We start from the raw sequence: 26,220 nt of genomic DNA on the forward strand, positions 1-26,220 counted from the left end.
TGGGCGAGTCAGCCAAGTATGGCCAAGGGCTGTGCAGAACAGGCGACTTTTCTGGTGATCCATGGTGTTGGGAAATGCCAAAATAGAGAAATCCAAATGTTCGTATATTTGGTTTAATTTTTTTTTCAGCAGGAGAAAAAGGAATGAAAGTTACGAGATTCTTTTAATATGGTCACAATGTTAAAAAACTGACCTCTAGGCTTTGTGTGTAAGTCAGTCAAGAACACACAGGTATAAATAAGATTTTTCTCTTTATAGACACAACAATTTAAGCTTCCCTTACATTTAGCAAACTTCATAGAACACAGATTGCAGGGGGAAAAAGCCCTTCCTCCCCCACCTCTCTCCAGGCAGGAAGTGAACTTGACTTGATCCCTGGGTGTGTGGTCTGAGCACCCCCTTCCCAGTGCTGGGGGAGGCAGCTGATGCTGGTTAGGTCTAGGAGGACTGAGAAGGGCACCTGTGGCTTCTTCTAGGATCAGAGCTCTGTTGATGCTCACTGAGGAAGGCCTCTGGTGGCCAGAAGGTTGTGGCTTGACAATGGTGGTAAAGGCCAGGCAGACCAGGCCCGGCCCCAGTGACTTGGGCTGACCAGAGCGAGTCACCAGTCTGGGTCCTGAAGCAAAGATTAACGCTGGAGATTCTGCAGCAACTTCCATCTGGTGGGAGGTAGGGTCAGATGCAGGAGTGGGGAGAACATGATTTCACAGTCATTATTTTACATCACAAGACATTGGTATTTGCAGCTGTCCAACTGTTAATCTGCAGAGTGTTGAACTCTGTCGTCTCATACAAAAGAAAGTTGCTGGGTTAAACCATCCATCAGCAGCCAAGTGTGGGCAGCCCCACACCAGGTCGCAGGCCTGAACCAGACAACTGAGGCCAGTCACCAGATCAAGACTTCCGAGGGCTCCTAATGTCTACCCAGCCCCACCCATCTGACCAGTAATGGGTTCCTAACCAGCCCACACAAGTGCCCCCACCTGGCCAGAGCTGCTATATCTGCACCAGAGGAGGCCCAGGCTGAGAGCTGCTGCCCAGCCCACAGCCGCCACCACCATGCATGGCATGCTGGAGACAGCCACAACAGAATCCTGTGCAGCCTCTGTCTTCCTAAACCTACCCCGTGGAAGAAACTGATCGTTTGTCCCCAAACTATGCGCTACACAGAAACTAGTAGAAGCCACATATCATCCTCCTGGTCTCCAAGGAAACAAACAGTTCCCCAGGTGTTCCCCAACATATCTACTGATGACTGGTAGCCACAAGGTGTCTTTAAAAAAAAAAAAGAAAGAACCAAAAACTCTCTCGATATAGAAATCTGGCTGCAGAGGTCAACAGGCAGGCTCCAGCCCAGTCAGACCCTGGCCCCTGGTGCAATGCAGAGCCAGTAGTTCACCGCCTCCGATCCTGGGTAGAAAAGGTAGTCTTCAGCGGAGCTAATTTTTCAAAGTGAGGTGGTTTCTCTTCCTGTGTGATTTTTCCCATAACAAGTCAGGTAAAATCTTCCCTAAGAATCTGACCCCCAACCCCATTTCCAGCTCCGTGGGAGACTGAGACAAGGCCTGACCCGGCCCAGCCTCATCGTCAGTCTCAGCAACCTCCCATGGCCAAGGGATGCGTGGCCATCAGGTCCTGCTGGAACCAAACCTAAGTGAAGAGGTGAAAGGCCAACACAGAGGAGCTGAGGCAAAGCCCGCCTGTGAGGGCTGTGAGGCCGGTGCCTGCTCCTCAGCAACACTTCCCACTTAAGGCTTTTCTAAGTCTGACTCCAGCAGTGTGTTGTTTTAAATCCACTAGCCATGCTCAAGGAGAAAAACATTCTTCATGTTTTGATTTTATACAGTGCCTATCAGGCACCTTAGTAACCAACCAGAAATCAATTTCAACCACCATCAACCCCTAAATTACAGTACCAGGATGGCTGGCTAAAGGCAGGAAAAGGCTGGTTGTAGTCTAATGCCTGCCCAGTACAAGGTGTCTGGCTTTGTCCTAAGGCTAACATTAGTGAACTAAGAACGGTGTCGTGTGGTGGCTGTGTCTGTTCTTCAAAAGCGCCCCACTTTCAGGTCCAGTTTCACCATTTTCATGATGGCTTCGTCACGGCTGTGGCCCATGCTGAATGTACATTTATGCAGCTGGGGAGACAGTGTAACATACAGACCACGTAACCTGAAGGTGAGAGAAATGGGACAGTTAGGGGCCTGGCTCCCATGCACAGGTAAGGGGTACATGGAGGGTGGACATCCATCAGTGCATGGCCTCCTGCTGCTCAAGTTATCGCAGCACCCTGCCCTCTAGCATGGGGGCCTGCACTTCCTATGCCACAGCTGCTATGACATGGACCCCAGCTGACCAGAGCAGTGAGACTCACAGCCCTTCCTCTTGGAAATCAGTGGAATCTGGCCCTGACCCAGCCCTGGTGCAGATGAAGAGGCCCCTGGGGACCAGAAAAGGAGCTTGCACTCATGCTAGCTTAGAAGCCCTGGAAAATGGCAGCAGACACCACAGTTCAGCCACTCCATCTCCTGTACAGCCTAGACTGGAGAGGTCAAAGATCAAGGACACCCACAAGTAAACGAGGCTCCCAATGCAGAGTGAATGCCTTTCACTCCATGGGAAGGTGATATACATGGCAAAGGAAAGAAGCTCTGGAAGGTTGAATTGAGCTGTCCTATGCAAGGAGCCTGCTGCTAACTCCCTGGGGGCAGAGCTCCCGCCTGGGCTGCCCACCTCCCCAAGCCCAGAAGGAGACTGCAGAGCCAAGGTAGACAGTTGCCTCACACATGAAAGGAGGGCAGTGAGAAAGGAATCAGAGAGGCAAAGAGCAAGGAGATATTAGGACAAGGGCCCCTGGGTGACAAGGAGAACACCTTGGGGGTCAGGAGATCAACTTGGGGATGAAGGGGACACAAGCATGGAGGTATAACCTACTCCCTCCCGATTCCCCAGTGAACCTCCAGAACGGCTGAGAGGTGTGTGTACTCCTCTCCTTCAGGATGGGAAGGAGATCCCAGCAAGAAAATCCCCCACCAGCCCAGGCTGCCCCCCGCTCCTCACCACCACCACCCTTTCTAACTATACCTCCCAGGCCTGTGGGCGTAGGTCAGGCCACAAGGAGAGACCTCAATGAATCCATATTGTTCCTAACCTGCTCGCCCTGCATCTGGAGCTGACTCACAGTGGTACTCCTCTCAGACTACTTTCCTTGAAGCTCCCGTCCTGGAGCAAAAAAAAAACCTGGTGGCCACCACCTTCACCTCCCCCTCTCCCAACCTCCATTTCTCATTGGAGATGTGGAGGTTGTGGTCATACAAGAGCAGAAGCTGAAAAAAAGCCTAATTGGCCAGAATGGACAAAGTTTCAACAGCTTTGAAGGTTGAGGATCAGTTTAAGATTCAGTGGCCCTAAGTTTTAAAGGTGACCCAGACACTATTCCTCAGGTGGGGGGGGCGGAGATTGGGGGGGTCCTTTGTTCTTAAGAGTTTTTTTCTAATGTGTGCTTGCCTGCATGTATGTGTACCACATATGTGCCTGGTGCCCATGGAGGCCAGAAGAGGGTAGGGTGTTGGATCCCCTGGAACTGGAGTTAGGAATGGCTGATAGCCGCCGGGTGGGTGTTAGGAACCAAACCCATGTCCTCTGCAAAAACAGCCAGTGCCCTTGACCCCCTAAGTCATCTCTCCAACACCACTGGTGGTCTCTTAAATGCCCTACAGACACAAGTGACATCCACCCTGCTCAGTAGCCACAAACTCAGGCTATGTACAAGAGGCATGCATCCCGCCAGGGGACCCTATTGACCTGGGCCTTCCATTGTTTGAGAGAACACATTAACTGCTTCCCAGGGAGAGCAGGGCAATGTGTTTGACTAAACTGGGACTGGGGTTAAGGAAAAGTACAGATGAAATTTATGTCCCTGGAGAAGCTGAGCTCCCACTTGCAGAAAAGCAAAGTTAAGGTGTGTTATAGTTAGGTTCATCACTTGCCAATACTTAACAACAGTCTTTCTCCTGAAGGATTTCAGAGTAGAGGCATGCAAGACCTCAATATGCACCCTCCATCTAACAAGGTAAACCATCTTCCAGGAGCAGAGCCCCACCAGCAGGATCACATAGAGGTGTCTGCAGATGTTTCTCTCGCCAAGCCCTAGGGCTTTCTGTACGTCTATGTGCCACGCTGTTACTAGATGGCATAAATTATATCCTAGTCCTGGTCGGGGACACTCACCAATTGAAGCTACTTGCTGGAACTTGTCATAAGTGCTGAGTAGGCACTAGACAGCTGTGGCCAATGGCTAAATGTATCTGCTGTCAGCACCAGGACTGTGCTGACCTGCATACGGGGGACTGTGGGTGGGGCTAGCTGGCAGGCAATGAATACTGGGTAGAATTTCTTTCCCTTTTCCAAACAACATGAAACAGGTTTATTAGAGGAAGAAAGCACTGTAGACGACACTACAGCAGAGCAGCTGGGAAAGGAGGTTAACAGAGTGGCCTGGAATGAATCTTCATCTGCTATTGTTGGAAGGCAGTGAAGGACCAGCAGAGAATACTTGGGGGGCGGGGGGGGGTTAACATGCTGAGGAGCATGGCAGGGTGAACAGAGGGTGGGAGCAGAGTTCATTAGGACAAGTAGGTGCTGTGCCAGGCAGAGGACCGTGTGGGGGTATAGCCAGAGGGGACTGGTTTAAAATGCACAGAATGTGGGTCAGCAAGATGGCCCAGCTCTAAGGTACTTACTTGCTGGGAAGCCTGACATTCTGAGTTTGAGTCCCTGGATCCATATGGTAGAAGGAGAAGAGAACCAACTCTTGAAAGTTGTCCTCTGATGGGTGAGGTTTCACTACCAGTTCTCACAGCCAAGCTCTCAGATTCCCAGCCAGGAGGCTGGGAAGAGGTGGGAGAATGATGTGTTTAGACCTACTTGCACCAATACCCCCTTTGACATGAGCTCACTTCCCAGATGAGATACTATGTTAGCTAGGGACTCAGATGCAATGTCTCACAAGGATGCTTGTCAATATCGGTGAAAGTGGGAGAGGAGATGGCTGCTGCAGGTATTGCGGCCTGAGCAGAGGTTAGATCCTATTACATTCTTAAAATACTTTTCTCTCATTTCAAGTCTTTAAACACCTCGGAGGGGTGGACATTGGATGAAAAGATTAATACTTGACACCTTGAAACATACATTAAAAACCAAGCAAAGCAAACAGTCCCAAATCCTATAATTTTTTCTCCCACTCTGTGGGTTTCCTCTTCACTATGCTGGTTGTTTCTTTTGCTGTACGGAAACTTTGTAGCTTAATGAGGTCTCGCTTGTTGATTATTGACCATGATGCCTGAGTGGCTGATGTTCGATTTAGAAAGTCCTTTCCTACACCTGTATCTTGTAGGATAGTGCCTCTGCTTTCCTCTCGCAGTTTCAGAGTTTTAGGTTTTGCATTCAGGTCTTTGATCCACTTGGAGTTTACTTTTGGGAGCAGTAAATGATTAGGGCCCAATTTCATTCTTCTACAAGTGGATATCCAATTGTGGCAGCACCATTTATTGAAGATGCTGTCTTTCCTCCATTGTGTGTGTTCTTTGCACCTTTGACAAATATCAGGTGGCTGAAATTGCATGTATTCGTGTTTGGGTCTTCTACTTTGTTCCATTTATCTACGTGTCTATTTTTGTGCCAGTACCATAGTACCATGCTGCTTTTATGACTAAAGCTCTGTAATATAATTTGAGATGTGGTATGGTGATCACTCAAGCATTGTTTTATTTGCCCAAGATTTCTTTGGCTATCCTGGGTCTTCTGAATTTTAGGATTTTTTTTTCTACCTGTGTGAATGTCGTGGGTATTTTAAATGGCATTACATTGAAGACTTTTGGGGAGATGGTCATTTTCTCAATTCTGATTCTTTGAATTCATGAGCGTGGTAGGTAACCTTTCACCTCCTAGTGTCTTCCTCCATTTGTTTCTTTAAAGATTTCAGAGTTTCATTGTAGGGATCTTTAATGTCTTTGGTTAGGTTTATCCTTAAATTTTTCTTGAGGTCATTGTGAATGGTAGGGTGTCTTTGAATGCTTTTTCTGATTACTTTTTTTTGGTATATAGAAAGGCTGCTGATTTTTGTAAGTTGATTTTGTAGCCTGCCACTTGACTGACAGTATTAGTATTAATCATTTCTAATAGTTTTCTGGTAGAATTTGTGGGATCTATTATGTATCATATCATCTGCAAATAGTGATAATTTGACATCTTCTTTTCCAATTAGTACTCCTTTAATTTTCCATCTCTTGTCTTATTGCTCTTGCAAGAGTTTCAAACACTACATTGAAAATAGTGGACAGCCCTGTCTGGTTCCTAATTTTAATGGGAATGCTTTGTTTTTCTCCATTTAGGATGATGTTGGCTATAGGTTTATCGTATATGGCTTTAATTACATTGAGGTATGCTCCCTCCAGACCAATTCCTTCTAGCACTTTTAACATGAATGCATTTTGGATTCTGTCAAAAGCTTTTCTGCATCTACTGAGATGACCATGTGGTTTTCGTCTTTAAGTCCATTTGTATGTTTTATTACATCTATTGACTTACGTACGGTGAACTACTCCTGCATCTCTAGAATAAAGCCGACTTGATCATGGTGCATGATCTTTTGGATGTGTGTCTGTATGTGATTTCCAAGTATTTTCTTGAATAGGTTTGCATCTATGTTCATTAAGTATATGGGTCTATAGTTTTCTTTTTTGTCACATCTTTACCTGGTTTTGGTATTAGAGTGAGACTGGCATCATAGAAGGAGTTTGGGTGTTCTCTCCATTTCTACATTTTTGAATAATTTAAGAAGTACTGGTTATACATCTTCTTTGAATGTCTTGTAGAAGTCTGCTGTGAATCCATCTGGACCTGGGGTTTTTAGTGGGGAGGGGTTGTATTACTGTTTCAATTTCCTTATTTGTTATAGGTCTGTTTCAGATGTTGATCTCTTCTTGGTTTAACTTTACTGGTTTCGATGAATTTGGAAATTCGTCCCTTTCAGATTTTCAAATTTAGTAGAGCATAGGTTTTCGAAGTATTCCCTTATAATTTGGGGTGGGGGGGATTATGATGTTTCCCCTTTCATCTCTGATTTCATTAATTTGGATTTGCACTACTTTTTTATTTTTTGGTTACCTGGACTAAAGGTGTTCAACTTTTCAAAGAACCAGCTCTTAGATTCATTAATTCTTTTTGTATTTTTTTTATTTGTTTCTATTTCATTAATTTCTGCTGATTTCTATTTCTTCTTGTCTACTAGGCTGGGAGTTGGTTAGTTCTTGCCTTTCCAAAGGCTGAATTGTACTACTAAGTCATTTATATGTGCCCTTTCCTTTCTTGTTTTTTAACGTAGGCACTTAAGAGCTATAAACTTCTATAGGAGACCAAGATGGCCAGACTTAGAACAAGATGGGCCTGAACTTTTAAGGTCAGGCTGCAACCTCTGCCAAGGGCAAGGCATTAAAAAGAGTGCCTCATGACCCTGTCACATGGAACACCGCAATGCAGAAGGAAGCTGGCCAGGCTAAAAGTCTGCAGTTCCCTGTGTTCTAGGAAAAAACATTTTCACTTCCTTGATCTAGGAATAACACCAGCTGTGTGTAACTGAAATTAAGACATCTTGGTTAACAGCCCCAACACATTCCCTTGTCTTGAACAAAGGACCCAGCATGAGACACACTACATGAACACCCTTTGTTTTCTATCTGGTTGAATTTTCCATGTACATTGTACCCCACACGTACTTTTCTTATTCTTCATGGAGTTTTTCATTCTATAGATAATAAACATTCAAACTTTTTCTGATAATATCACATGCCCACTGCAGATATTTTGAAAAAAGAAACTTAAATCACATAGTTCTGCTATCTAACCACTGGGGGCATTTTACCGTATTTCTTTTCCTACGCATTTATAAATAAAAATTAATTTGAATGTTACATGCATTATCTTATATTGCTTTAAGTTTTTATATTACGGGTATCTTTCCTACTTTATTTGGGAAACAGCATTTGATTGTATGGATGTCCCATGACTAAATCATTCTCAAACCCCTGGATATTTAGTTCTGAAACCTTTACCATAACAGACACTTGGATAAATGCTCTTACTACATACATTTTTGGGGTTTTTTTTTTTACTCACAGAGATCTGACTGCCTCAGCCTCCCAAGTGCCTGGCACTATATACAAATTTGCATACTGATTTCCTTAGGATAACTAGAAACTATGAGTCCTAAATCAAACAATATTTTCAAGCCTCTGCCACTGTCCTGGAGACTATGATAATACTTTTACAAATAGCACTTTTTGTGTGTGTGGTCTTTTTGAGACAGGGTCTCCCTGTAGCCCCAGCTGGCCTAGAACTCACAATGTAGACCAGGCTGGTCTTGAACTCAGAGAGATCCACTTGCCTCTGCCTTCCAAGTGTTGGGATTAAAGGCGAGTGCCACCATGTCTAGCTCAATTTCTAACTGTATGTTTTTAAAAAACCATGTACTAAATGGATAAACGACCTTTATCAAGTACAGACCATTTCAATAAATCACAACAAAGACACTAAGTACAACTCTGAAGTACATAAAATTAAAGTTATTGATGAGATTCTTGTAAGAACTTTCAGTATCAGTTTTCTTTTAAAATATATTTGGACCAAACCAAATATGCTGCATATTGGTTATTTATAAGGCAAGAAGCTGAAGTTAAAAACTCTCTGATTCATCTTTTACCCTTAGGCCTTAACACACAAAAACTACTCAAGAAAAGTGCAATGAAAAATTATGATTAGAAACTTTTTCACTGAATGATTCTGAGTTAATAACTTTCAAAAACTGAAAAAATTTTTCAGAAACATTTCAATGAATTTTAAAGCAGCTATAGGCAACAGGAATACTTTCTATTTTCTAATAGCCATATTAAAAGCTAAAGAAAACGATAAAACTAACTCTAACATTTTGCTGACTCCAGTTATGATTTCACTACGTACTCAATACAAAATGTGAGATATTTTCCAATTTAACATTTTGTATGCTGTTTTCAAAATTTCACATCTTATACATGTAGCTCATCTGGATGCAAAATAACCTGTTTTAATTGCTCAATAGCCAAGGTGGCTGGCTACCTTATTCAGTTAAAACTACGAAGTATGAGGCTGGAGAGATGGTTCGGCAGTTAAAAGCACTTTGCCTGAGTTTGGGTCCCAGCATATACATGGCAACTAAAAACCATCCCCAACTCCAGTTCCAGGGGATCCAGCACCCTCTTCTGACCTCTGTGGGCATTACACAACATGGATGCACTAACATACATGCAGGTAAAACACTCATACACATAAAACAAAAAATAAATCAAAATTTAAAAATTACAAATTGTGTTTACTTTGATTTCATCAATTTCAAAAACATTTATGCCACATACCTTAGTTAGCTACATATGCATATAGTCTTACTGCTTTAGAATAACTCCCTACATTCAGGAACCATCTGTTTAACTTTTACAGAAGGACAGTAATAATCCAGTGATGGGCCCTCTCCTCTTGCTGTGTCAGTAAGGTCCAAGTTTTTAATTTCCAACTAAGCAACAATTTTATGAAGGGAAAACACAAAATTTTATCTGGTAATCAACTTCTTATTGAATCATCTTTCATAAGCTGCACTGATAGCCAGTGATGCCACAAAGGAAAAATCTGATACTATTGTCTGTTAATAAGAATAATACACTAATATATTCTTTAATTCATATAATTTCAACATACAAAAAATTTATTACTTTTATGTGTATGTTTTACCTCCATGTACACCATGTACACTATACACCATGTGTATACAATGCCCACAAAGATGAGAAGAAAGTGTTAGATCTCCTGGAACTGGGTTATGGACAGTTGTTAGCTGCCATGTCAGTGCTGGGAACTGAACCTAGGTCCTCTGAAAGAACAAGTGTTCTTAAGCACCGAGCAACCTCTCCAGCCCCCATATAATTTCAGCATTTGCACAACATTTATGCATTGCACTGACTACTTGAGCTTTTATGTTAAATAGTTTCTCAATTATTGTTCAAATAGGAAAATAGAAATATTACACTGTTAACTCACATATTTCAATGAAGTTAGTTTAGAATCTTTTGTGTTTTCTTGTAAATGGATTTGTATGTGTGTATGGTGTATACTTACTAGGGTATGTGCAGCCCATGATGTAGGTGTACATGCATGTAGAGGCTCGAGGTCAACATTGGATATCTTTCTTCAATCACTCTCAAGCTTTGACTTTTTGAGACATGGTCTCTCACTGAACCTAAAGCTCACCGATTTGGGTAGTGAGCTTCAGAGATCGACCTGTCTCTGCCCTTCCATTTCTGAGGTCACAGGAGTGTGCTGTTGTCACACTATGTTTTTTTTTTTCTTATGGGGATTCTGGGGATGCCAACTCGGGTTCCCATGCTTACAAGATAGCACTTTACTAAGCCAACTCTCCATCCCCAATAATTGGATATTTATATATTTATTTATTTATATTATTGTTTTATGTGTATGTGTGTATTGCCTGCATGTGGGTAAGTGCACCCATGTTGTGCAATGCCCGCACTGATCAGAGGAGGCTGTCAGGTGCCCTGGGACTGGAGTTACGGGCAGTTGTTGGCTGCCATGTGGGTGCTGGGATTCAAACCCGGGTCTTCTGCAAGAACAACCAGTGTTCTTAACCACTGACCCATCTCTCCAGCCACATAATTAGACATTTCAATAATTATCTTTTATATTTATTTTCTTGTCAAAAGTGAAATTCAGTTCTCGTTTCTTATCTACAAAAACAGAAATCTGAAATTGGGACTAGGGCTGTAACTTAGCGGAAGTGACTGCCTTGCATGCATGAGGCCCTATGTTCCAGTCCTACGTAGTATTTAAAAAAAAAAATCTATGATTGCTCAAAAGCGTCTCATATTATACAATTTTCTCTATGTTAAAACAAAAATGTATAGAGTGAACTGGGCATGGTGCCCCACACTAGAAATCCCAGTTACTTAGGAGGCTGATACAGGAAGATCTTGAGCTCAAGGCCAGCTTGGGCAACATAGCAAGATGTCATCTCAGAAGGAAAAAAAGATTTTTCTTTTTCTGGAGAAAGAATCTTGCTTTATAGTCCAGGCTGGCCTCAAACTCTATGTAGTCCACAGTGGCCTTCCACCTGGAGTGCTGAGATTCCAAGTTATGTGCTACCAGATCGAGCTGAAAACAATTTTTTTTAAATGTCTACAACGAATAATTTTTGTAATTATACTCATGCATCTGAATATATACAATCTAAGAAAAAAAATCAAATCCATATATAAATATTTACCTGCTTTATACTAAAACTGGATATAGTGTATATCATTGTAGGATTGTTGGTGAGGTCTTCTGGCCATACCCATTTGGAAAATGTATTTTTTTGTTTGGGTGATAATGGCAGCTTGCCCCATCTATCGCTGAGGAAACAATACAAATTACAAAAATAGATCAGTTTTAGAAGATAATTTGAAGTCAGAATGAAACTTTCTTTTGACACAGAGATAATAGACTTTTGTCTTTCCAATGTAACTCTGGTAAAATCAGGCTGTTCACATTTGACCTTGAATCCAATCAACCCCAGTGTCCCCTCCAGTTAAAGGCAGAAGTGAGCATAAATTCATTTTTATTTACTTTAAAAGTATAGTTTAAAAGTTCAACTTTAGCATTTATAAAGCAGGGATTCATTTTAACAACTATAATATTGGTATCTTTTGCATAAATATTTGAGTAAATCTCTAAACACTTCTTTAGAATTAGTTTCCTGAAGTGAAATCATCAGAAGTATAATTCTTTTGACATACACAACCAAATTGTGATCTATAATTTTACTATTTAATGAGTACTACTCTGGTGCTTTTCCCTTGTTAAACAGGGCTGCTAAATAACAAGCTCCATTCTAAGAGCATCTTAGTTCACTAACTCATTGAAGCACCACAGTTACACCATGGAGTAGACATGCTCTATTATTTGCCTCATTTTATATAGTTGATGAAACAGAGAAAGACGTAACTCATCCAGCAGCACACAGGATCTCAAACTGAAGTCTGCCTATTAGGGTCTGGAGAGATGGCTCAGCAGTGGAAAGCACACATAGCTCTCATAGAAGATAGGAGTTCAGTTCCCAGCACCCACATTGGGTGGCTTATAACTACCTGTAACTCCAGCTCCAGGGAAGCTGACTCCCTATTCTGGCCTTGGCAGGCACTACACTCAACATGTAGCGATTCACACACACATACACACACACACACACACACACACACACACACATAATTAAACATAAAAATATAATCTTAAAAGTTTGCCTATTAAATCTATGCACCTAACACCAAAGTCATAAAAGTGTTAAATTCCTTAGAACCCAATCCATTACTAGAATCACTGATATGACTGCCTAAGTGAAAAAATGAGGTTGATAATTTAGTGGCTTTCTGACACTTAATTCTTGGGCCATTTAAGAAAAGCAGAACATTGGAAAATGAAAAGCAACTTTCTTATTCTTTATGGAGCTTTTCATTCTATAGATAATAAACATTCAAACTTTTTCTGATAATAAATATCACATGCTCACTGCAGATATTTTGAAAAAAGAAACTTAAACCATATAGTTTTGCTATCTAAAGGTAAACACTGTGGGCATTTTACCGTATTTCTTTTCCTACGCATTTATAAATAAAAATTAATTTGAATGTTACATGCATTATCTTATATTGCTTTAAATTTCTATGTTGTGAGTATCTTTCTTACTTTTTAAAAGACTTACTTTATTTGGGAAACAGCATTTGATTGTATGGATGTCCCATGACTAAATCATTCTCAAACCCCTGGATATTTAGTTCTGAAACCTTTACCATAACAGACACTTGGATAAATGCTCTTACTACATACATTTTTGGGGTTTTTTTTTTTAGGGGGGGGGGTGAGAAAGGTCCTCCCTGTATCCCCAGCTATTCTGCAACTAGCTATGTAGACCAGGCTGGCCTTGAACTCACAAGAGATCTGACTGCCTCAGCCTCCCAAGAGCCTGACACTATATACAAATTTGAATACTGATTTCCTTAGGATAACTAGAAACTATGAGTCCTAAATCAAACAATATTTTTAAGCCTCTGCCACTGTCCTGGAAGGCTATGATAATACTTTTACAAACAGCACTTTTTTTGTGTGTGTGGTCTTTTTGAGACAGGGTCTCCCTGTAGCCCCAGCTGGCCTAGAACTCGCTCTGCAGACCAGGGTGGCCTCAAACTCAGAGATCCCCCTGCCTCTGCCTCCGGAGTGCTGGGATTAAAGGTGTGCACCACCATGCCATGCCAGCCAGTAACACTTTCTTTAACTGGACCTTAGTAAGGAATGATGCTGATATTTTATTCCACTTTTATATGACTTTCCAGCTTGTATTTCTACTGTGATCCAGTCATGAATTGAACAAATGTTTGCACAGTACTTACTCTGTGCCAGGTGTTATACTAAGCACTATGGCTGGGCCAAAAGCTCCACAGGAGCCCAAAACCAGGCAAATTAAAACAAATGTGCTAATGCTACGTTCTGGTGCTATACTATCCAGACAACTTTGTATTGTTCACATCTCTATCAGGACAATTTTTCCTCTTCTGTCCCATAGATACTCCTTTCTTCAACCAGTTTTGTATATAAAATTTAACTTTGGGGCTGGAGAGATGGCTCAACAGTTAAGAACACTGGTTGTTTTCACAGACCCAGGTTTGAATCCCAGCACCCACATGGCAGCTAACTGTAACTCCAGTCCCAGGGGATCCAACAGCCTCTTCTGACCTCTGCGGGCATTCTATAACATGGGTGCACTTACCTATATGCAGGCAATACACGAATACACATAAAAATAATAAACTTTAAAAAATTAATTTCAAGCTATGAATTCAATTGAATCTCAGAGTTTGGGAAAAATTTTAAATGATCTTGAAAGTAAAATTACTACAGTGCTTACTTACCAAAAAGGCACTGGATAAGCAAAACGTTCCCTCAGATCAACACTCATGAAAGGAACATATTCTATACCATTGATTGTTTAACCTTGTCCTATAAAACAAGAAAAAGAATCCAAGTTTTCAAGTTTATCTTAACCACTGATCTTCAACTCTAAAATGTAAATGACAGTAACTTCTCCATCATTTGGTTGGTATCAAAGGTAAAATTCAAATCACAAAGTGTGGTGCTGTGTTAAGTGGACAACATCAGGTTGCTCGGCTCTTTAGACATTTCTGATAAAACAAATATCAGAAAATAACTGCTGTAATTCAATCCAATTTAATATGACATTCTTTTACAATTAACATCCTGGGCTTAGGATGTAGCTCAGTGGCAGAGCGTTTGCCTGGCATGTGCAAAGCCCTAGGTTCGACCCTCAGCACAAAAATTAAATAAATAAATAAATAAGTAAAATAGCAGCAGCAACAACAAACTCACCTGACATCTTTTACAACAAAACTGTGGTCTTAAGATAGGGCTTTGTGTCCAATATAAGGATACAAAGCCAATTCTATCCTAAGTTCAAAGGAGCAAACAATTACTTTGTTATCTGGGGGATTTCAAAACATGACATACAATTCTGAAAAACATGTTCTTTTCTGGATAGGAAAGTGCAGAATGGGTAGTGGAGGAGGAAGTACCACAGGTATCTGCTATGACTTGTTGACAAATTCAAGAAGTGAGGTTTGTAGTGGCTTTGCCTGTTTTACATACATTAACAATTTCAATTTTTTTCTTTTATTGAGACAGAGCTTCACTATGTAGCACAGAGTATCCGGTTGGTGACAAACTCAAAATCTCTTATCAGCTTCCTGAGTGTTGGAATTGTGGCCGTACTCCGCCGTGCTTTATAGCTATTTTGTTCTCATCACATTTTTTTTTTTTTAATTGAGAGTAGTTGCAGGGCAACTTCATAATGTAGTCTTTCAGTACTGAAGATTAATGGACACAGTGACTGTTGGGATGTGTACCCTCATTTTCACTTGAAGGACAGATGCATTATGAGGGTAGAAATAAAGAGATGCTTTGTTAAGAGCACAGAATTTCAAATGTTATACAGAAGGCAATATACAAATACCAGGCAGTAAAAAATTCTTGTTAATTTAGTGTGCCTCAGCTTTAAAAGGACCCTTTTCTTCTTCTGCTTTGTACTGTGTTTGTTCACATGCAGTTTTTCCTAGGCAAAGGGAACCAAGCTAATAGAACTAAAATCTTCAGCAGGAAAGAAAGGTGCACATAGGGGCTCTGAACTAGGAGGAAGTCCTTTCAGCCCAATTACAGGAAAATTAAAAACAAACACCTACATGACTTGTCAAATTCAAAAACAGTCGCCTCCTAGTCAACTATTTATCCTCTCTCAACCGATTCCAAAGACAATCAAGGACTTCTACATTATTGTGGGTTTGTTACTGTTGTTTTTTGAGGCAGGGTCTCACTATATAGCCCAGACTGGTCTTGAACCTGAACTTGTGATCCTCCTACCTCCAGAATGGTGGGATGACAGGCATGTGCCATGTCCAGCTTGTTTGGCATTTTTAACATCCCCTGAGGCTGCTTTCAGATACTATGAGATATCTATATAGACCAGGGGTCCGTGAACATTTTCTGTAAGGATCCAGGTGATATACAGTTTAGGTTTCACAATGAGGTCTCTGTCACACATTCTGTTTTCATTTTCTTTTTTTAAAAAATTCTTAAAAAGTGAAAAACTATTCATAGCTCCAGACTTTTGTTTGCTGGCTATTTCAAAATCTTTTTCCCCAGTGGGACTATGGTCTCAAAGGTACACAGAGTACTAGCAGTCTGCCTTAATTCTGTTGTGCTCCTTTATCTTCAGGGCTCAAACCTGAAGAATTCCAAGATTACCAGAAAAACCTACCTAGAAAAAAATGTTAATATCAAAATACATTAGAAACAACAAACTTTATTATTCAAGCTGCAATTATATAATTCAGTCAAATACTAGCACAACACGATTACCACGAAGTTCCGAACACAATTCAGAATGAAATAACCTGCACTGGTTATGTTCAAATGTTTTCATTGCAGCGAATCATAAGGATTTACCTGAGCACTTCTATTTCTTCTGCTGTGTATCTCTGTCCTTGTGTATCACATGACTGTGGACTTATAAATGCCTGAGACTTCTCAAGGAAGGGATCAGGTCCTAGAGGAAAATGTGTTCTCACAGGAGGACTTTTCGTTTTAAAATTTGTTGACTTGACTTTGCAAAATGGCTTTGTGAAAGGCTCACTCAATGCTTCTGCTCTAAAACAGAAGCACAGAAAAACTCTAGCTTTTCTTCTTAAATTTAGGCTTTTGTTTGTTTGTTTTTGAGACAGGATCTCACACAGAGGCTAGCCTCAAACTTGCTATATAGCAAAGTCTGGCCTTGAATTCCTCATCCTCCTGCCTCCACCTCCCAAGTGTTTTATTTAAGTTTATAGAAAACAAATTTACTTTAAGAGTTAATCAAGGAGCTGGAGAGATGGCTCAGCAGTTAAGAGCACTGGCTGTTCTTGCAGGGGACTTTGACTCCAAGCATCCACATGGAAACTAACAACCTCCTGTAACTCCAGTTCCAGGGGATTTGACGCCCTCTTCTGCCTTCCCAGACATTGTACAACACTAACATGCATGCAGGCAATACACGCATACACATAAAATAAAAATAAATTTTAAAAAGTTTAAAAAAAGAGTTCATCAGCTGGGCATGGTGGCACACGCCTTTAGTCCCAGCACTTGGGAAGCAGAGGCAGATGGAGCACTGTGAGTTCAAGGCCAGCCTGATCTACAGAGCAAGTTTCAGGCCAGCTGCGGCTACAGGGAGCCCCAGTTCCTGTCTCAAAAAGACCAAGAAAAAAAGTTCAAGCGAAAAAAAAAAAAAAAAAAAAAAGAGGTCATCAAGGAAGAGAGGATGAGTCCAGGGAAAGTTGGTCAGACCTACCGCTTAAGTCACAGAGGTTCACCTGCAGCGTGGGGAAGCACACACAGAATGAGCAGAAGGCTCAAACAGCGAAGGGACCTGAGGTCACTTCAAATGATGTGAAAGTACAGGTGTGAAGAAGCAGGAGCTGACATGACAGGAAGGCAGGATTCAGTCACAGAAGGCTTGTAGATATTCGAGGGAAATGTGACTGTGCTGTTAAAGAACTAATAAGCTAAAAAAAGACATACTTAACACAAGTCACACAAGTTCCAGGAATCTTATAACACTTTGAAATTATACACACACACACACACACACACAAAAAGCTTTGTGTATATTTGCCTAGAAAGAAAATCCTTAATCTTCTCGGATCCTCAAAAGGAGCCCATAACTGCTACCCCAACCCTACCCACCTTTGCTTAGGATGGACTCAGGAATACTATATAGGTTACTTGCACAGATAATAAAAATGAGCCAGGATTCTAACTAGAAGAAATCAGGATGGAGAAGACAACTATGTCAGGTGAAGGTGGTAACCACTGCACCCCAGAAACTGGAGGAAACAACTATGTGTTGAGTGCTTTTACCTTCATGAATCTGAATACAGAAAATGTTAGTTGATGATGCAAAGGAAGAATGAGCCATACCTCAATTAAAGAACAGCTGAGGGGGGGATAGAGTCATCTAGATGGAGCTTTAATAGAAGGTAATTTTTAAACTTCAAGCTCTATGAATAAATGTAATTTCTACCCCTTTCCTTTATCTACAACACTCTTTCAAGAGTCATAATTCTCTTAGGCAAATTCATTCTTTCAACAAATACCTACTCAACACATATATGCTAGGCACCCTGCTAGGTACTTAATTCACAACTCAATAAAATGGTCAAAATTCTGTCTTCATAAGCTTACATTTAGGGGATGAAGGCTGGATGCAATGTACACATCAACAGCAAATAAACTGGTCTTTTCATGCCCCTTACTTACAAAGGAGCAAGAGCAATGAAAAAGAAAACTTAAATAAATATAATCAAAGAGGTAGTAGGGGAGACTCGATGCTTAGGGAAGGGCTTGGAAAAGTGACACAAGCTTGAGATGAAGGTTACACATCTGATGTGATTTGGGAATGCAGGTGCATTCTCAATGTCTATTTTTTATAGTCACTCTGGAGGTCTTTCTGAAAGATTTCCTTTGGAAGTCTAATATTGCACAGCCTAAAGAAGTCGCCCATTTCAAATACCACAGTTGGGGGCTGCAAATATAGCTTAGTGCTTGAATGTTTGATTAATACACACAAAACCCTGGGTTCAAGCCCCAAGACCCCTCCCCACACCCCATCTCAATAATACCAGGGTTATAAAACAAATCAAGTATCAGGGTTTTTGTCCTCTCTATATAGCAAATACTAAAAATACTTCTTGAATGATAGATGGGCTATTTCTTCGGTTTAAAGCAAGGAACTAGAGAGGAAGTAAATTTACTCAGGCAGAGAGGTAGACTTCTAAATCTCAGCTTACAAGGAACTTTTGGACCTCTACCACACATTAAGATAAATCTGTTTCATAAAAACAGCATAATTGATGCTATTTGTTAAGAATTTGAGCAACAAAACTCACTGTCGAGCCAACTGTTTCAATTTCTTTTGCAGTCTTATCAGCAGTTTCATAAGACTTAAGAGAAAGAGACAGACATTCTAAAGCATAATTATTTAATCTATATTTCTATACAAAAACTACAATATACATTTTACTTCTTGAAACTATGAGTAAATAAAGACATTTTATTTTTGTCATTAAAGGTTATCATTTGAAGAACATATTCAGTATTTTTCACTGGGGTGAACTTTAGACAAGTGCTAATCAGATCATAAATGCACAAACATGGTAGCATGGAAGGGTGAAACGGCAGGAACCTGGGGAGACCAGCACTTACCTGTGTTCTTAGGGATCTAGAGAAATCAGGGTAGATGGCTTTTCTGAACATAACACCCTGCCCAGGGCTGGCATGAGAAAGATACCTCTGTACCTCATCTTCCTGCCAAATGCACTGCTCCTAAGTACTAGATGCTCTGTGAAGCTAAGTGAGTCAGCTAAGGTCTCATCAGGGAGCAGTAAGCCAAACAGCACATGGATTTTACACTGCAAGCTAATAAAGGTCTCCCAAACAATTACCTTATTTTTTTACTGTATGAAATTAAAAAAAAAAAAGTTTTCACTAAATTCATAGATTTGTGACGATGATTTCTTTCAACAGTAATTTCAGTTATTAAAGTATACACAGTTGGGGCTGGAGAGATATCTCAGCAGATGACCCAGGTTCAGTTCCCAGCACCCACTTGGCAACAGGCAATTGCCCATAACTCCAGTTCCAGGGGATCTGATGCCTCTTCTGGCCTCTGGAGGAAAATGCACGTATGTGGTATGCTTACATACATACAGGTAAAACACTCATACACACAAAATAAACCTAGAAATTTAAAGTATACAGTTAAAAAATTAGCATCTATAGTTTTATTTTACTTTAGTCTTTTTGAGGAAGGGTCTCCCTGTAGCCCCCAGATGACCTGGAACTTACTATATAGACCAGGCTGGCCTTGAACTCACAGAGCTCCTCCTGCCTCTACCTCCCGAGTGCTGGGATTAAAGGTGTGCACCACCACAGCCTAACATCTATAATTTTAAAAAGCAACTGTTTAGTGACCCCAGCCAGTAGTGACAAAATTTTAATAAGGTGTAAAAATCCATTATTAACTTCTTACTCATTATCTTTTGGTGAGGATTAACTCAGTTATATTTATAATGATAGAATAGTGTTTTTTTCTCAAATTAAGTAAAATTCATTAGTAAGGGAAGGAATTTATTCACATAATTCTATCAAGTTTAACTCATGGCTATACCTACAGTTTTCAGATAGAGATCCACAACTTCTGTATACAATTCTATAGCATTGTCCACATTCCCTTTTTCATCCTCATCAAAAGCTTGTGTAACAAGGAAGTGGGCATGCTCTAGGTCCAACTGATGTTTTGATTTCAAAGGATCAGCACTCTTTGATTGAACTAGAACGGCACAAAAACATGAAGAGAAAGAACATTGCTTAAATGTAGTCAGGGAACACCACCACTTTAATATACTTAAGACCATTTTTGCCAAAACGCCTATAAGTCTTCATTTTAAAAGCTTAGTACAATACATAACAAAAATCTTTTTCTGAAGGACTAATTTCTCTCACCTCCTTCTAATCTTCAGCTCCCTGGTCCAACCCAGCTGTTTTCAACATCAGAGACAAGGACTATTATAAATACTTTAATAAATAAAAACCAGCATAGAACTGGAGAAATGGGCAGGAGGCCCTAACCTTAGCTGAGGAACTACTGGCAGCTGATCACTGCAGGGTAAGGGCGAGCTCATCTTCTTTAAGGGAGTGACATTAGGTAGGCTGAACAGGCTCCAGTGTATGAACATCGAGAGACATCTTGGCACACAAACTTGACTCAATGGGCCTTAACATAGTATGACAGAATACATGAAATCCAGTTGCCGGGCTGTGGAGGGAGGCATATAGGGGATGGCTTCTAAATATGATTAAGATGTACTGTATGAAATCCACAAAAATTCAAATAAAAATAACATTAAACAAAGAATTGCTTTACTAAATTTCCCCCTGAATTCCTTTCTTCCTAATAGTATTCCCTTTGTTAAAAACAAATGAAAACAAAACACTCCAGGAGTCTTCCTCACATTGCACTCCCTTCCTAAAAACAAGGTAAAAACTTGGAAAATGTTAAATATTAACAAACACATAGGGCTGAGGATTAGTTTCATGGTAGAGTGAGCTGGTCTCACATATACCAAGCCCTGGGTTCCATCCCTAAGACAAAAAAGGAGTAAGGGGGAGGGAGGGAGGGAGGGAGGGAGGAGGAAAAAAGAAATTGCCAGGTTTTAAGATAAATTAATTTCTTTCCCAGTACAGACAATAATACTACTAGGTCCTGATGATAAAGTTCTTGCTCTTCCTATTCATCTGGGTCCAGAGTAACTGTCATATGTTTTTACTGCTTTTTAGAATAAATATTTCAATTTTTTAATATAAACATATATACTCAAAAGAATCTCACACCCAGACATATAGATCTCCTGCAACTCAAAAATAAGAAGAGAGCCCAACTAAAAAGTGAGCAACAGATCAACAGTCTTTCTCCAAAATATATCCAAATGGTCAATAGGCACAACAAAGATGCTCAATACCATCAGTCTTGAGAAGCAGCAACAACAAAACCGCAATGGGATGCTATTTTACATCCGTAGGATGATCGAAATAGGTCAATCATGATGGAACAGCCCTGTAGTCCCAGGACTTGGAAGGCTGAGGCAGGAGCATCAGTTGGAGCCTAGACCGCAAGATCCACTCTTTAAAAAAAGGGTAAGTGTTGCAGAGATGAGGATACAGCTCAGTGTAGATCACTTGCCTAGCACGTACAAAGTTCTGGGGCCCATTCCCAGTACTACACACACAAGCGTGAGCAGTGTGCGTGTGCACGAGAACACGCGATGGTGAGGGTGAGAGCATAAAGGAACTGAGAACTAGAACTGCTACGCTGCTGCTAGAATTGGAATTATAAAATGGTGTGGTCACTAGAACCTGCATGTTCACCACATCATTCACAATAGACAAAAGGTGGAGAAAACCCAAATACCTACCAGCCCATGAATGAGTAAACCCAATGTGGTGTATGAATGCAATGGACTATCAGTCAGTCACAAAAAGAGTAGAGTACCAGTACAACCTAATATGAACAAACTTTACAAACATTACACTAGGTGAAAAGAAGCCAACAACAACAGGACCAGATGGTTCTATATCAGATGATTTCATTCACACGAAATACCCAGAACAAGAAACCTAGAGTCAGAAAGTCAGATAAGCAGCTGCTGAGGGGCAGGGTTTGGAGGAATGGGGAACAGAAACTGCTAAAAGTAAGGAGGGTTTGGGTTTTGTTTTGTTTTGTTTTTTTGAGTGGCAAAATGTTCTACAATCAAACAGTGGTGATGGACACACAATTGTAAGAATGCATTTTTTAAAAAAGTGGATTATAGACTTTAGAAAGATGAACTTCACATATGTGAATGACATCTCAAAGCCTATTATTTTAAATGAGTAGACATTCTGTTAATTTAAGGAAATATGCTAAATTTTAACCATTTTTAACTACCTCTTTGACTAATCCCATTCATAAAACGAAGGCCCAAAGATCAAAAATATTAAACTATAAGGGTTTCTTGGCTTTGCATTGACATTGGGACTGGATAATCCTTTGCTGTGAAGGAATGTCCTGTACTTTATAGAATTTATGGCAATACCCAAGACCTGTGCTCAGTTGGATTCCAGGAACATAAGTCCCCTCTACCCAGGAGTGTGAAAATCAAACTCTTTCCAGACATTTGTCAACTGTCTGTCCACTAGGGGTGGGGCAAAGCTACTTCCTACTGAAAACTAATTTAATCTAAGGCTTCGTGGCTACAAGTAGAAGGGTAGAGTATCAACTTAGATCTTTTAATTCCAAGTCCTTAAACATTTTTTTTTTTGACACCCTATTGATTTTGGAAAGAGGGGTTCATGTGCTATGGCACTCATACAGAGGCCACAGGACAACCTGCAGGAGCTAGTTCTCTCCTTCTACTATGTAAGTTTTGGAAATTAAACTCAGGCCATCAGGCTTCACAATTAGTGTCCTTCCTCATTAAGCCATCTCACCAGTCCTGATTCCAAGTCTTGATCTCTTTATGACATTGGTCAATTTCACATTGTTATTTTCCCCCACTTAGAAGTCAATGCATTCCTCAAGAATTTACAAACAGACTGTTGGGAAAAACTGAGGTTCTATTTTCTTTTATTTTTTTTGAGACAGGGTCTCATGTAGCCTAGGCTGGCCTCAAACTCTCTTATGTAGACAAGGATGATCTTGAACTTCTGATCCACCTCCACCGAGCTGGGATCACAAGTATGTGCTATCACATATAGTTTAATGTGATGCAGGGATCAAACCCAGGTCATCACATCTTGGGCAGGCACGCTACCAATTGAGCTACATCGTCAGTCCTAATTTTTATTATTTATTTATTGGACTTTTGTGATAGAGTCCCATTATATAGCCTAAATTGGCCTTAAATTTATAATACTCCTGTAAATAGCTGGGATTATAGGCATACTTCACCACACCTGGCTAAAACTGGGGTTCTGAGCAAGATTTTCTTTTTGTGAAAAAGGCTTTTTTTGCTTAAAATAATACAGAAACCCCTGAATTCTGTACAAATGACACATGCTACATCTATTGAACAAATGAGGCAAAATATTGGTGAAATAAGTAAGGTATCACCTGCTTTAAAAATCTTTTCTAACGCCATCTCACTGGCAAGTCTTCCTGAGAGATTACTGCTCTCCTGTACCTGATCATCACATTCATTAGAGTCAGTTTTAGAATTTACTTCCCTAAGTAAAATGCAATTTGTTTTTGTTTTTACTGTGGTCTCAAACTTTATAGACTCGAGTGATCTTCCTGCCTTAGCCTACTGAGCACTAGGACTATAGGCACATACCACTACACCAATTCAAAGGTAATTTTTATTTTTATAAATATTTTGTTATTTTTATTTTATGTTTATGAGTGTATTGTCTGCATGCAGGCAGGTGCATCCATGTCGTGCAATGCCTGTGGAGGTCAGAAGAGGGTGTTGGATCTCCTGGAACTGGAGTTAGGGTGGTTGTTAGCTACCATGTGGGTGCTGGGAACCGAGCCTGGGTTCTCCGCAAGAGCAGCCAGTGCTCCAACTGCTGAGCCATCTCTCCAGTCCCTCAAAGGTAATTTTTAAAGTTTTTCTGTATTTAATACAAAGAGGGAATATACTTCCTAACTCTCTAAGAAAAATAAATTGTATTTTTTTCACACTTGTTGGAAGAATTTGAAGGATTTAGAGAACTCTGATTGGAATTAATATAGCAGCTCATGACATAAGTATGACTATGTATACAAACAGCAGGGAAAGAGGGAAGTTTGTCTTTGGTTACCAGTTCCTACTCCTAAGGTGTTATCATACAGTCTTTTCCTTTTACAGAAGTCTGTACTGGGGTTGCCACAGTAATGCAATGTTTATACTTTTATGTTCCCACATCTGATGTGGGCTTCCTGGGGGTTCCTCTACCACCTGAACTTATCACACAGCCTAAAAATTCACTCAGTAAACACCTGCTGAAATAAAGGTAAGTATCTATGGAAGGCACAGGGAAATCACGGAAATAGATATGAAGGGTTACTTTCTAAACGTCAAAAAGATTTTATCTAAAAACAGTACTTGAAATAAGGTGCATTATTTATAATACAAATTTAACAACTTCATTTACTTGGTTGGGAAAATGAATTTCATTTGAATCACGCAGTTGTGTGCCATCCCCCCTTGCCCCGCCAGTGTTAGGAATGTGACTCAGAGCCCTACTGAATAAAGTGCTCCACCACTGAGCTACACAATGACTCCCAAGAAGATATTCTGAACGCATCAATCAGTCCAAACTTTCTATCAACTGAAGTCTGATAAAAGATTCCTACAGTACATGCAATTTCTGGACAATGTCTCAAAGCAACCTACTTATTTTTAAGAAAACTGTAAAGAATAAAAGTAGGTGAAATAGACATTATCCTAACTACATGCTTGTAACTGCTCATTCCACTCAGAAAGTGGTAAAAGGAACAGAGTCCATTCACGGTAAAGATTCTTGACATTCCTCTGTGAATTATCCAGCAACAAAAAAAGAAAAATTAGGTTTAAGAACCCACCCCTAGAGAGATGATATATTTCTAAAACAAAATGTCGGCAATGTTTTTCTTTTCCATCCACATGAACAGCAGATTTGGACACAGAGCCCTTTCCTCTAACTGAACTGTGACCACTAAGTTTACATACACTTCTCTCATGGCACTTGTCAGACTGTTTACAACAATAAATACAAGCTGTTCAGGACTCTGCTTATATGTTGTTCCAAGGTGTAGCTTAAAAAAAAAAAAAAGTACAGCAAAGGTCTAGAAGTAGAAAACACAAGAGAAACTATGAACCTACTGCCAAAGTCTTTAAACACTGAAGACAATGAGTCAATTTTAATATCAAAAGAGGGCATGTATCTCATCTTTAAAAAGAAGCAGGCTGTGGGGCTGGAGAGATGGCTTAGCAGTTAAGAGCACTGGCTGCTCTTACAGAGGACCCAGGTTTGATTCCCAGCACCCACATGGTGGTTAACAACTGTCCCTAAGTCCACGTCCAGGGGATCCAATGCTCTCTTCTGACCTCCAAGGGCACCGCATGACATGGTTGCCCTTACACACATGCAGACAGGACACTCATAAACATAAAATTTAAAAATTTTTTTAAAAGAGCAGGCTGACAAGATTCTCAACTTTGCCACTGATAAAGTTAATAAGATTTTCCAATATCTCTGCACCTACAGAAAACTGGAAATTGTACTTTACTGTTGCTAATGGTTTTCTTTTCTTTTTTTAAATTTTTTATTATTTTTATTTTATGTGTATGAGTGTACCCCTACATGTATGTGAGTACACCCATGTCATGAAATGCTGTAGAGGTCAGAAGAGAGCTTCAGGACTGCCTGGAACTGGAGTTAAGGATGGTTCGTAGCCATGTGGGTGCTGGCAATCCAATCTGGGTCCTCTGCTCTTAACCGCTGAGCCATCACTCCAGGCCCCTAATGTTTTTCTTATACAGCTATTATTTATTTTCATATCATGATTTTTAAGGAGGGATGAGCAGAAAGAGTACAAGATCACAATCCACAGATGAACAGGAAAGAGAAACACAGGTGTAAAGGCATGCTGCGAGAGAACAAAGTCTCTTACTAACCTGCAGAACGCACAGCTTGAACTCTCTCCAGATACTCACTGATTTTTTTCTTGGATGCGTCCTAGACTTGATCCTGCCATCTCACATAAATTAAGGCTTGCACAGCTTCCTTAAAAAAAAATAAAAAAAATAATAATAATTCAAAGGAATTCAAAAGACATATTGCTACTAGAATTTTCATTACTGCTTCTAATTTACTATTTTCGTAATGAATGACAGAACAAAGCACTAAGATTTTTTTCATAAAACAAAGTCCTCTGATACCTTTTCTTTAGTTTTCACTAATTCCTTGGTTTTTATATCCTGCTGAAAT

At 40.3% G+C, this 26,220-nt stretch overlaps 1 long non-coding RNA gene across 11 annotated transcripts in view; it reads right to left on the reverse strand.

Moving 5' to 3' along the window:
• Nucleotides 1-99: 99 nt before the first annotated feature.
• LOC103739822 overlaps nucleotides 100-26,220 on the reverse strand; it is a 27,733-nt gene continuing 1,612 nt past the window's right edge. For 2 of the 11 annotated variants that reach the window (XR_001872606.2, XR_003850676.1), the window contains 5 exons: nucleotides 25,947-26,016; nucleotides 19,905-20,062; nucleotides 14,040-14,127; nucleotides 11,363-11,489; nucleotides 100-2,172 (listed from right to left, as the gene is read on the reverse strand). This is a non-coding gene — a long non-coding RNA (uncharacterized LOC103739822). Of the gene's footprint in view, nucleotides 2,173-4,742; nucleotides 4,890-11,362; nucleotides 11,490-14,039; nucleotides 14,128-16,143; nucleotides 16,345-19,904; nucleotides 20,063-25,907; nucleotides 26,017-26,220 lie in introns of those variants that run through there. The other 9 variants (XR_001872605.2, XR_003850675.1, XR_003850674.1 and 6 more) reach the window with 8 other exon arrangements.

Source organism: Nannospalax galili, unplaced genomic scaffold (assembly GCF_000622305.1).
Source record: "Nannospalax galili isolate Female #2095 unplaced genomic scaffold, S.galili_v1.0 scaffold299, whole genome shotgun sequence".
Lineage (NCBI taxonomy): Eukaryota > Metazoa > Chordata > Mammalia > Rodentia > Spalacidae > Nannospalax > Nannospalax galili.